Below are 12,447 nucleotides of genomic sequence, written 5' to 3' on the forward strand. Positions count from 1 at the left end.
TGTAGCAATATCAGTCTTTCCCTGCAGGCAACAGGCTCCTTTTACAAAGCAGAACTACTGATTAGCGTGCACTGAATGCGAAGAAGTCCATTCAATTACCAAGGGTTTCTTTGCATTCAGAACACACGCTAATCAGTAGCGCTGCTTTGTAAAAGAAGCCCAAACCGTTTAGCAAGAATAAAACCCATGGTGACTAATAATTTTTAGAAAAAAGAAATGTAACAACAAAAAGTTGATAACCAAAAGCTACTTAAAAATTAAAGATAACAAAATCCAAATGTTCAGTGGGAAATTGCAGTTTAACACAAATATTACAAAAACATTTAAAGATAATATTCAAAACTGCAAAAATGGCCTGTCCATACTACCATATTTTTGTAAACAGCTCATGTGCATTATACTTAGTGCTTCTATTCTCAGGTATCTATAAATTCTAACCCTCCCCCCCCCCCCCCCCCCCCCCCGGTCACAAAATGCCTAGAACCCACCTGTGGAGGAGGATCAACCCTGTGGCCACCTAAAGGGTCTGTCCCAGTACTGCTCAGGCCCGCTACCACCTGTGCACATGCTCTACATTGGCATACCCTTCCACCCGCCTATTGGGTCCCACTTGCCTCTGGGCGAATCTCAGACCCACAAGTTATTTCCCCGGTGGTTTCTAAGGACACTGGGGCCATAATCTCAGGGGTCCCACAGTTTCCAGAAACCACCCACAGGCCAAGAACGCAAACACCAGGATTCTTAGTCAGTCCAGAACAAAGCTAATAAATGAATTGATTTATTATCATGAAAAAATAGAACAGTGGACGGTGAACAAAAAAAAGGTGTAACCAGCAATAGTAAAAGGTGAATTAAACAGGAATCAATATTAAACTAAACACTTATTCACTACCTGAGCAGTACCTGGGAAGTTCAGGAAAATTAACTGCTTACAGGTTTTGAACAGGGTCTCAGTATAGAGGTCTGTACCTTCCACACTCCCACTCTGAGACTAAAAATTTTTCCAGCAGATTCAATTTAAGCCAAGAGCATAAACACTGAGGGGCCTCTAGCCAACAGCAGTGCAGGTTACTTTTTCCTCCGAGCTCAGGCAGGAAGAAAACGGTCACTTCTGTAACAGCTTTAGGAAGGCGGTAGAACTACAGGACATGAAATGAGGTTGAACGGGGGCAGACTCAAGAAAAATGTCAGGAAGTATTTTTTCACAGAGAGAGTGGTGGATACTTGGAATGCCCTCCCGCAGGAGGTGGTGGAGATGAAGACGGTAACGGAAGTCAAAAATGCGTGGGATAAACATAAAGGAATCCTGTTTAGAAGAAATGGATCCTCGAAGCTTAGCAGAGGTTGGGTGGCAGCACCGGTGGTTGGGAGGTGGGGCTAGAGGTTCGGAGACGGGGCTAATGCTGGGCAGACTTCTATGGTCTGTGCCCTAAAAATAGCAGATACAAATCAAGGTCAGGTATACACAAAGTAGCACATATGAGTTTATCTTGTTGGGCAGACTGGATAGACCGTACAGGTCTTTTTCTGCCATCACCCACGTTACTATGTATAAACAAAAAAACACCTGCTGGCCAAACAAGGGAAACGCATAACATAGTAACACCATACAATTTACAAGCAGGGAAACCCCGTTTCATCAAATCCCGTTTACTAAGCTGCACTAGTGGCTGCCGTGTGCTAATGCCAACACAGCCCATTCACTTTGAATAGGCTGTGTAGGCAATGCCATGCAGCTTAGTAAACATAGAGGTAAATTTATTATGTTTAAAGTTTCTAATGTGTTTATAAATTGTAAATTTAGGTGTTTATTTTCCAACTAATTAGGGTTTCTTTGACAGTACCAAAAGATTAGTAGGGATTGATATTCAAAGTGATTTAACCAAGCAGGAGAGGCTTTGGCCTGGAATCCTAAAACAGACATCATGTTACGAGAATCATGCACACAACATTCAGAGTTTCTATTTATTTACTTATTTATGGCATTTAAATCCCACATCAAACATGAATTAGGCTGAAACCTGGGATCATTTCAAATAATTTTTTCCTGTTCCTAGATCAAAAGAAATAGATGGCATGTGGGAACTTGTTCCTTTTGTTTTGTGGATTGCAGTGGTATATTATAAAAATGCACATATCTATATATATAAAAGGCACCACCAACGTTCTATGAAGCCTCCAGTTGGAAGTGTGAAGCGCCAGAGATATCCGGTTTCAGGAAAACAGCACAGCAGGAAATCCCTCTCTCTCTAACAGTGAAGGCCTCAGAGGGGGGAGGAGAGAGAGATGCCCTCACTCTCTCTGACACAAACACAGAACAGCAGGAAACTTAACACTGAAGGACTGGACTCGGAGGGGGGAGGGAGAGAGGGCAGGGACACACACTCCCACATGCACACTCTGAAGAAAACCTTGCTAGCACCCGTTTCATTTGCATCAGAAACAGGGCTTTTTTACTAGTTTTTTTTACTATTATTTCAAAGACAAATATTGAATGAGGGAAGAGCTACTTCATGCAGAAATCCAGAGTCAGTCTAAATGTGCCAAAATTCAGCACACTATTAGCAGCCAAGTTCATACAAAGTTAATTATGTAAGCCACATTGACCCTGCAAATTGGTGGGAAAATGTGGGATACAAATGCTACACAAATAAATAATGTTCAATCGGAAAATAAATCTGTTGGTTCAGACTATGTGCCTATTCCGTCACTGTTTCATTATTGCTACCACGTATTATATATTAAGAGCATTCATTTCCTTTAAATTTTGTTTCAATTTGTTTATCCAGTCCTTACATGCACATGGTTTTGCTTTTTAAACCCAAAGGTGAATCCTAAGGGTGGTTGAAGAGTTAGGTATAAAATATGTTGTTTCTGACTTTACTTGTTCTGGACTGCTTTGGGTCTGGCTGATCTGTACATCTGCTGTCTGGAAGTTTGGAAGATGGAAATGAGAAAATAAAAATTAAGATTTGGATGTACTCAATAGAAGTTGTTGTTTACTTTTGCAATGTGTGTATGGATGCCTGTTCTAGTGAATGCATAGGATAATATTTGAATAACTGTCTAAACTTATGGCTAAGATTTCTCAACGTGCTGCATCATTAAAGGACAGACTTCTAAATGCCTAGTTGGGTATATATGCTAATCTCAACTTTAACTGTTTCAGACATATCCATCTATTTGCTCCCATGATATAACTGAATTCTATTATTTTGTCTCACTGTATTTTCAAATGTAAGCCACATTGAACCCAACTTTGCTTGGGATAATGTGTGATGCAAATATATATATATATATATATATATATATATATATATATCCTTTATCATCCACCTTTTAAGACTCTGCCTATCCAGCTGGATGGTGATGACACAAGGAAAGCAAGTTTGATGCAGTGAAGATTACCTTAAAATAACCTGTTCCGTAGCTGGGCCCTAGTAATACCATATTGAAAATGTGACCATGTTATGTTCCACTAATAAGTTAAATGATTAACTGACTTTCTTGAAAGGATTATATACACTTTGGATGCATAACTAGAGACACAAACATGCACTCATTTATTCAATATCACAATTCCTCATGTTCAGCCACAAAACAACCTTTTAGGATGGACAGTGTTCACAATGAGCTCCTTTTACTATCGACCAGATAGAGATAAGAGTTTTGTTTTGGCACAGCATAATTCATCACAACAACAAAATATAAGAAAACCAATGGACTGCATTAGGGACTTATAGCCCATTTTGTTATGTTTAAATAAAAGAGATCTGCATGAAACAAAATATTTATTTTTATTTTAACATAAAACCACTTGACCCTGAAACAACCCCAGGCTTCCTAAGGCAGATTACAAGTTAAGATGAACCCATCAGGAAACAGGATATCCTCATTGAAATTTGGCCATCTGTATTTGATCAGTGTAGAAATATGAGCACAAACTACAGAGTTTATAACTGCTTTTGCTACCAGCTACAATAATTGTAATAATTTTATTTTAAAATTGTTTTAATGATATTCAATTTTTATTTCATGATACTTATATCTAGATACAGGAAGCTGACAAGTTAAAAAAATGGGAAGCTGTCAAATAAGTTTAAAAAAAAGTTATTTTGTCCTTCACCTTTTAAGGCACTGCCTGGCGAACTAGGTTCGGTTCCCACTGCAGCTCCTTGTGACTCTGGGCAAGTCACTGAGGGGCCCTTTTACAGAGCGGCAGTAAGCCCAACGTGGGCTTACCACTCGCTAAAAGGGGAGTACCGCAGCAGCCCAGCGGTAGTTCCCTTCCCCAGCATGCGCCATTTCTGGCGCCACAAAAATATTTCAATTTTTGTAGCGCATGTGTATCTGGCAGTAGTTACTGCTGGGTTAGCGTGGGAGCCCTTAACACCACCTCAATGGGTGGCAGTAGGTGCTTCCCCCATCCCCCGAAATAGCCGTGCGGCAAGTGCTTTAGACTTGTTACAGATGGACCACGCATAGGTAGTCCCTTATTTCTAATAATATTTTGCTATTGTTTTCAAAAGCATTTTATATTGTTTTGGGTGTACTAAAACTGCAGGCAGCTCTGCCTACTGGCTTCAACTCATATAATGGGACTGGATAGGTTCACGTCGACTCCTGTTTTCTTCAACCTCCTAGGCCACATGCATGCGCCAGATCAGGTGACCTCTGAAGCTTGCTGGCACGTGAATGTGTCCTTGATATAAGCCTCGCTAAACCAGCCCCCCCGCCTCCGGCAGAAAGCAAGTGCGGCTACGCTGAATATATCACCCTGAAAAAGCTGTTTTTGATTATAATCACATCATGGATTTTGCATCCATAATGTTAAAATGTATTTCATCGGAATTAGCATCAAAAACTGTACAGGATTTGCATTTTTTAGCCATTCTTATAAATGTTTTTGGATTTTATTAGACCCCAAAAATGGCATTTTGGTAGATGTCGCGCGCTCATAGACTGACAACCTTTCAGAAAAGGGGGTCTAGATCTGCAACTATTGCAGGGAAATTTTGGGAAACTTCGTTTAACACCTGACTCGCGCAACAGATACAATTTGAACAAAATTGGAGACACGATGGTGGGAAGGTTTAGACCACTTGGCATGGAATAACCCATGACTGTAATAATAATAATTATGCTGCCAATTATTCTGATGATTATGATTACATTATAAATATTCATATTGACATATATTCAATTTGGGCTGGAAAAGGTTTCACCATCTGGTACACTAAGAGTCATATACTCAAATAGTACATAATAAAATACTCCTTCGACAACCACACCCCAAATTTCATTTAAATCAATCCGCAATACTTCCAGCATTCTGTCCACCTGCTGATGCTGATCAACGTCGACTGCCTACTTTAGATTGTGCGCGCGCACTTACCATTTATTTAACTCGCACAATATCCCCCAGGCGGCCGCGTCTCAAGTTCTTTCTTTCTCTAAGGGAGCATCTGCCTCAGCCAGTCTTAAAACGTACTTTTCCGCAATGGATAGCGGCTTGCATCTTTTTCTACTATGAAAATGCCAACTCCTCATAACACGGCTCGTCGTCTTCGGACTACGGCTAGTACAAAAGCGCATCTTCACGGAGCTTCCTCTTCCATAGATATCTATAAAGCAGCTACGTACGTGGGGGTATCCTTGCGTACTTTTACGGAGAACTACTACTACTGCATCTTTACCTAACCTCCTTGATTACGTCGACGACGCTGCTTGAATTTCTGAGAGACCAACCGCCTCCAGGACAGCTTATGCGCTGCTCTCCTCTGACGCAACTTCCTGTTTCCGGCACGGCAAGGCGGGAGATGCGGACGGAGAGGGAGAGAAGAGAAGTTGTGTAGTGTGTATAAGGGACGGGGCACCTGAGAAGGAAGGCTGTGGGGATTGTTAGTGGGCGACCTCAGGTATGAGCTTAACGGGGGGGTTGGGAGGGGGGGAGGCGGTGTTTGAGGAAGAGGTGCCGTGGACAAGGAGGAGAGGGCAAGATGGCAGATCATGGGGAGGGGAGGCCGGTCCCCCGATCCCTGAATGCGTGTGAGGAGGGGGTGCTCGGTTGGCACGTGAGAGTGTGAGTACAGCGGCCTAACGCGTGCGACTTGGTATCTGCAGTCAGTAACGCTCCATTCAAAAAAATCCCGTGTACAATCCCACATCCAGAAAACCTCTCTCAACAAGGGAAAGTTATACCACTGGCTTTTAGTTAGAGCTGTGCTATGTGCAGTTTGCTGTAATTATTATTATTTGTTTACAGATAAAGAGAACCGTTCCACTGATTTTTTTTTTGGGTTGTTCTATCCTCTTGGGCTACTCTGTATATATTCCATGTTTTGTTCAGTTCTCATACGCCTTCCTACAGAGCTGGCACTTATGGTCTCTGGACGCCTGAAATTTCCCATTCTCTGAAACGATATCTTTTCCAGATATCCATGTGTTTGCTGCCCCATCCCACCTTTCATATTATAACCCCGAATTCAGGAACTTCATTCTGTTAAGAAATGTATTGTTAATACATACGTTTCAGGTACTTAATGTCTATCACAGCGGTTCTAGTACAGGTTTAAGGTATAAGCAAACTAGGCATGTGCCTAGTGCACAGCAAATGGGGGGCTCTCCAAAAGATTAATCCTGCCCTTAATGGTTTCCAAATTAGGTCACATGATAGTAGCTGGGGGAAAAAAAAAACAACCCGAAAAGTGGCATTAACTTGTGCAGGCTGGTGAGAAACTAACTTGGTCTTAAGCAGACTGGACAGTAACTGCATTATTCTTATCAGCCAGCATTTCATGTTGGCCTGGAGTAGACGCACTGGAAGAAAGGTAGGGCTAGGGTTGTGTAATTTTTGGAGCCTCTACAATGAAGTTGTAGTTTGGAAAGCATTTTCTATCATATTTTTACAGATCTAGGGCTAGCACAAAGGCGTTAGGCATCCTAGATGAACCTTTAGTCTTAACACCTTTCCCTCTCCCTTGAAATTCTGATAAGCTCAACAATACAGATATTCCAACCAGAGGACAAAGTTTGGCCCTTCGGCCTCTGTCCCCATCCCCACATTGTTTCCGCAGGCTCTGTCCTCATCTGCACAAGCCTCGAACACTTATGATTTTATATTTAAATATTTTTATTATATAAAAGGGAAACAGTATTCTGTACAACTGTTGTTTAATAAATCACAAATTAACCCCCCCCCTCCTCCAATAATAATAGAAATACCACTCTCTGCCACCCTCTGCCCATCCAACTCCAACAATATCTGACTTCTACTACCCCAAGGAACCCTAATCCACCCTGTTAAAACGTCCAGGGAAGAAAAATACCCTAGTGTTTGCCCTAGTGGGGGAGAAATATGCCCTATGAGGCACTGTTATGATTTTTAAATCTGTGAATGAATAATATGCCATCAACAATTTCAAGATTCAGTCGAGCTCGCCTGTGTTCCACAGTCCTCCTTGCAATAGAAAATGTTCTCTCAGAAGATGTGCTGGTAGCAGGAATGCACAGGATACCCCATGCAAGTTTTGGCAAGCACTTTTGCTTGTTTTCCGAAAAAAAATCTAAATATCGTCATCTGCATCACTCGAACATAAATTGCCCAATTCATTAACAACCTTCAGAGAAGGCATTGTTCCATAAAACTGCTAACATCCGTTTTCATTGTTTTGGAGGGAGGCTGTTTCACAGATGTGACGCATTCTGTGAATGTAGGTTGTGGAGGACCCTGAGTTGGAGTTGTTAATGTTGATTGACTCACGGCTTCCATTTAAATCTGGTTTTGGTATAGCCTTCTCAAAGATTTGGTTGCCTGTGTTTTTACTTCATCTGGGAAGATAATTAGATTCTTTCAGACATGGGTGTAGCAAAGAACCAACATTCTGTAGTGGATGAACAGGAAAATAAGTGTCAAGTGTTGGAAATGCTCCTAGATGCCAGCAACAATGGATGAATCTGTTGCAGTAACACTAAGATGCTTGAGCAACTGGACATGTGATGGAAGGATGTTGCAGATTGTGAGTCTGATCAGCAATCAAGACTTGTTGCCACATCAAAGGTAGAAAAGACACAAATGATGTCTTGTAACAGTGCTTCCATTATGTAGCTTCCCAGTATTCCAGAACCTGTGGGATAATTGTGTCCCATCAACTAGCAAGTGGAGATAGAGAACTGCAAACTTAGCTGAGACATATCTCTCTTGGTATCCAGTCCAGCTCCTCAGTATTTTCTGTCTCCAGCAGGTGGATGGACACATATTTCAGTCTCTGGTTCTGAGTTCTTTGCGGGTGGCTTGAGTCTGCAGAGTCATATCTGGAGATCTTCCGATCCCTGTCTCTCATGTAGAGTGGAGTGTGGGACAGAGTATCAGTCCTGAGCCTTTCTCATCTGTGGTAAGACTTGTGGAAACTGTGAGCTTGGAGGGAGCAGCCGGCAGTGGTAAGTCCAACCGAAGTTTGACTTGGAACCGCTTGGAGGGCTGCAAGTTCTACTTGGTGCAGGGGAGGGATCCTGACTCACTGCTTGGGATACGTTGTGCTTTGTTTGTGACAGCTGGAGTGAGTGGTGACTCCCGTGGAAGCAGTTAAGCGGTGTCAGGGCATTGCAAGTCAGGAATCCTGCGGGACGCAGAGGAAACAGTTGTCAGCAGCACATCTTTGGATTTGGCGCAGCAAACAAATATGCTGTGGTCTTTGGGCACTCCGCCAGAGCCGGTGTGGGAACAAGTGCCATTTTGTCATGTCTATCTGGCAGTGAGGAGCAGTCTGATCACGCACGGAGCATAGCTGCTATTTTACAGCCTCAGGGCCCGACAGAGTATTCAGCTGCATCAGATCTTTGTTTTCTCCAGAGTTTATATTGCTCTTACACCAGGCCTATTAACTGAAGCAGGGACAGTCAGAGCTGCTGCAAGATGCTTTGATTTCTTGCCCCACTGCCCCTCCAGCTCCAAAGACATCTCATTTAGACCTCCAGAAGTGGGCAGATGAAGCTATCTCTACTTCTCCATCCTTATCTGATGTGGCCTCAGTCTATTCAGAGGAGCCATCATTGAAGGAGCCTTTAGAGGAGGGAGATGAGCCGAAAGTACTGAGGTTGTTTCATAAAGAGGAGCTCAGTACTCATTTCTGAGGCACTGAGGTGCTTTCCATTGAGGAGCCTTATTCGGCATCAGGAGTTCCATTTTTGTCGATCACGAAGTGGCTTAAAGGTCATTCTAAGGCCTTTCCAATGCATCCAGACATTCAGGACCCATTACAGCAGAATGGGTCTTACCAGACGTGGGACTGAGAACAGGAAGCCATGGCTTGCCTCTACCCATTAATTCCAGAGGAGAAAGATAAATTGTAGCTTCCCAGGATGGACTCCCTGGTTAAGGCAGTGGCTAAAAAGACCACCTTGCCAATGGGCATTGCCTTCAAAGACCCACAGGATAGGTAGCTAGAAGGCTTGCTGAAACAAGCATTTGAAGTAGCCTCTTTGGACTTTCAAGTGACATTGTGCAGCTCATTCATGGCAAGAGTGTGGCTGAAGAGGCATCATCAGCCAGCAACACAAGATGGGTGCCACAGTGCCCAGATGGAGCCTGCTTGGTGGATGCTATTTATGATGTGTTACGGGTTATGGCCCGCAGTATGTGTCTGGCTGTCAGGGTACGTCGACAGCTCTGGTTACGGCATTCGGCAGTGATTGCAGCGCCGGTCACATCTAGTTAAACTGCCCTTTCAGGGAAATTGGCTATTTGGGGAAGATCTCAGTAACTTGGCGAAAGAACTGGGTGATGCTAAGCCACAGTGGTTGCTGGAGGATAAGCTGAAAGCCTCTGGTCATCCGCCTTCAGGGGGTTTTCTTGACTTTGAGACATCAGACAGTACAGAATCAGAAGTCCTGCTTTCAGGCATGCCAAGCTTCCTTTCATGCGGACAGGAAGCCGCCTCGCAGCTAGAGTTCCCAGTGCCTCCAGAGCTTCACAATGATGCGAGGCTGATCCATTCTTTTCTTCCTCTAGTGGGAGGATGTCTTCAGGAGTTTCGGCAGGAGTGGGCCAAAATCATGTCAGACCACTGGGTTCTGGATATTCTTACAGAAGGTTACAGATTGGAGTTCTTCCACCCGGTCGCTTCTCTCTTCTTGCAATCTCCTTGTTGAAAGAGAACCAAGGTAGTCGAGGTTCAGGCCACCATAGATTCTGTTCTGGCACTCTGGGCCATTGTTCAGGTTCCCCAGGCTGAACAGGGACAAAGCAGGTACTCCCTGTACTTCATTGTCCCAAAGAAGGAAGGCACATTTTGTCCGCTCTTCGATAAACCGCTGGCTCTGAGTGACTAAGAGCAATCATAGCCTTGGTTCAAGTGGGAGAATTTGTCACAACTATTAACTCTCATTTTAGCAGAAAAAAGTTTGTGAAATTGCCCCCTAGTGCGTGTGTTGTGATGAGTTTTTGAGGGATTTCTTGGGGTTATGAATTTTTTTTTGTTGTTCCTTAAGAATGTGGCATGTTGTGCTTTTTATTTTGATTCTTTGATTATGTGTTGCAAGGTGATCTGCCTTGAGCAGTTCTGTAGACTGATTTGGCAGAATATAAATATTTTAAATAATAAATAAAGCAAGCTCATAGGGTATGGCCCATGCTCTTTGAATGATTGCTTCTGCTTCCTTTTAGAATTCTCATACTCTCTTAATAAAAACTAGCAGAGGTTGCATTTCTTTTTCCTTTTTTTTTTTTTTATATATTGGGTCAAGTTTACAAAAGGGCATTAAGCCCTTAATGCGCACTAACAGGAGGTACCACATGACTGTGTTAAGTCATTCTGTGGTAATATTCATGTTTAACATGCCCATGCATTAGGGAATTTTTCTGGGAGAAGATGGGGAATTGTCTTTGCTAGCATGTTCTAGGTAACACATGCTAACTGGATGACAGTGGAGTTAATGTTGGATTACTTAGTGCCTCCTAAATAGGAGTCGCCAGTTGCTCCTGTGTTAAATCCTATCAGTTACGGCACGCTAATGGCAACATTAGCAGGTGACGTGCATAAAAAATACCCTTAAAAGCATTAGATTTACAGTTAACATGCAGTAAAATCAGGGTTAAATCCAAATCCTAACGCTCTTTAGTAAACATGCCCCTTTGTTAGACTCTTAAGCACAGGGGAGCAGTGGCGTTCTACGAACCTGCATGTCCCATCTCTCGTGAATGATGCTTAGAAGGGGGAGGGACGCAGAGAATTACACCACGATTTTGTTGGTGTAAATGGTGACGCCTAAAATTAGTTATGATTCCTGGCTCTAAGTGTTATTCTGTAAACGGTACCTACTTTAAGCACTGTTTATAGTCTCTGCCGATTTTCTGGCCCCATTTATGGAATTTAGTCCTACGTGTGCGTATTGGTTTGTTAATATTTCAAAAATTTGTTGTCGTAACCACTCACAAATGCCTTCTCCAATTCTGACATAAAAAGGTTGGCACACTGTGGTGCTATTCTGATACCTATAGCACTTCACAAAATCTGTAAATAGATGTCATTGAAGCTGGCGTAATTAGGGTCAGGGATAAATTTGGTCAATTTTACAAGTTTTTTTTTTTTTTCTATTTATTGGTGGTCCCAGGGCAATACTTTTCTCCTTCAGATGCCTGAGAGAGCTCAAGCATGAATTTACTAATCTGTTCTAGTAATCTTTAACCTATTATTGCAAATGGCCATGGTGCCTGACGCAGGGGAAAGTGAGAAATGTGAAGCCAATGTTTAAAAAGGGTTCTGGGGCAATCATCAAATTATGGACCATTGAGCCCAACGTCAGTTTCGGGCTCTGGAACCTGTCACTTGAGGATCAACAGTGGGATTCAGAAGAGGTTTAGACAAGGTTCTAGAGGAAAAATCCATAATAATTGGCCAAGTAATCTTGGGAGAGCTGTTGCTTATCCCTTGAAGGGAACTATGAGAACTAAACCTACTTATTGGAATTTGCTGAGTACTTGTCCTGGACTGACCACTGCTAGAGACTGGATGCTGGGTTCAATGGACATCAGGCTGACTTAGCATAGCTTTTCTTATGCTTTTAGTTGTATTTTTAAAACTTCGTAATATCCATCAATGTCATCTGCATGTTGTTCCTAGATAACAGGATTTTTTTTTTTTTTGAAAGGGGTTATTTTTAGATGAGAAGGGTTTTTTTTCCCCCTCAGCATCATCTTAACCATTCTGCACAAACGGGTTATCACTTCCTACCAGCAGGTGGAGGTAGAGAAAAGACTGAATTCTACCATTGACATCACCGGTAATAAGCTGCAGTGCCCCCTGGAAAATTCCAGTATTTTTCTCTACCTTCAGTAGACAGTAGGTTGCTGTTCGGTGCTCCTGAGTCCCTAGCCTTACTCCCTGCTTTGCTCCTCTAGTAACAGCTATAATGCTCTGCAGATCTGAATGTTGCCATGCTGTTTGTAAA

The 12,447-nt window shown here is 42.6% G+C and overlaps 1 protein-coding gene and 1 long non-coding RNA gene across 6 annotated transcripts in view; one reads left to right on the forward strand and one right to left on the reverse strand.

Moving 5' to 3' along the window:
- The window catches only part of LOC115479752, a 29,256-nt gene extending 23,610 nt beyond the window's left edge, over window positions 1-5,646 (reverse strand). Inside the window, exon 1 of the long non-coding RNA XR_003943751.1 lies at window positions 5,396-5,646. This is a non-coding gene — a long non-coding RNA (uncharacterized LOC115479752). The remainder of the gene's footprint in view (window positions 1-5,395) is intronic.
- A 133-nt stretch (window positions 5,647-5,779) lies between these two features.
- CTPS1 (CTP synthase 1) overlaps window positions 5,780-12,447 on the forward strand; it is an 83,459-nt gene continuing 76,791 nt past the window's right edge. The window contains exon 1 of one of the 5 annotated variants that reach the window (XM_030217929.1): window positions 5,780-5,854. The gene's annotated coding sequence lies outside the window, so the exon portion shown is untranslated. Of the gene's footprint in view, window positions 5,919-6,018; window positions 6,083-8,420; window positions 8,440-12,259; window positions 12,280-12,447 lie in introns of those variants that run through there. The other 4 variants (XM_030217928.1, XM_030217930.1, XM_030217932.1 and 1 more) reach the window with 4 other exon arrangements.

Source organism: Microcaecilia unicolor, chromosome 11 (assembly GCF_901765095.1).
Source record: "Microcaecilia unicolor chromosome 11, aMicUni1.1, whole genome shotgun sequence".
Lineage (NCBI taxonomy): Eukaryota > Metazoa > Chordata > Amphibia > Gymnophiona > Siphonopidae > Microcaecilia > Microcaecilia unicolor.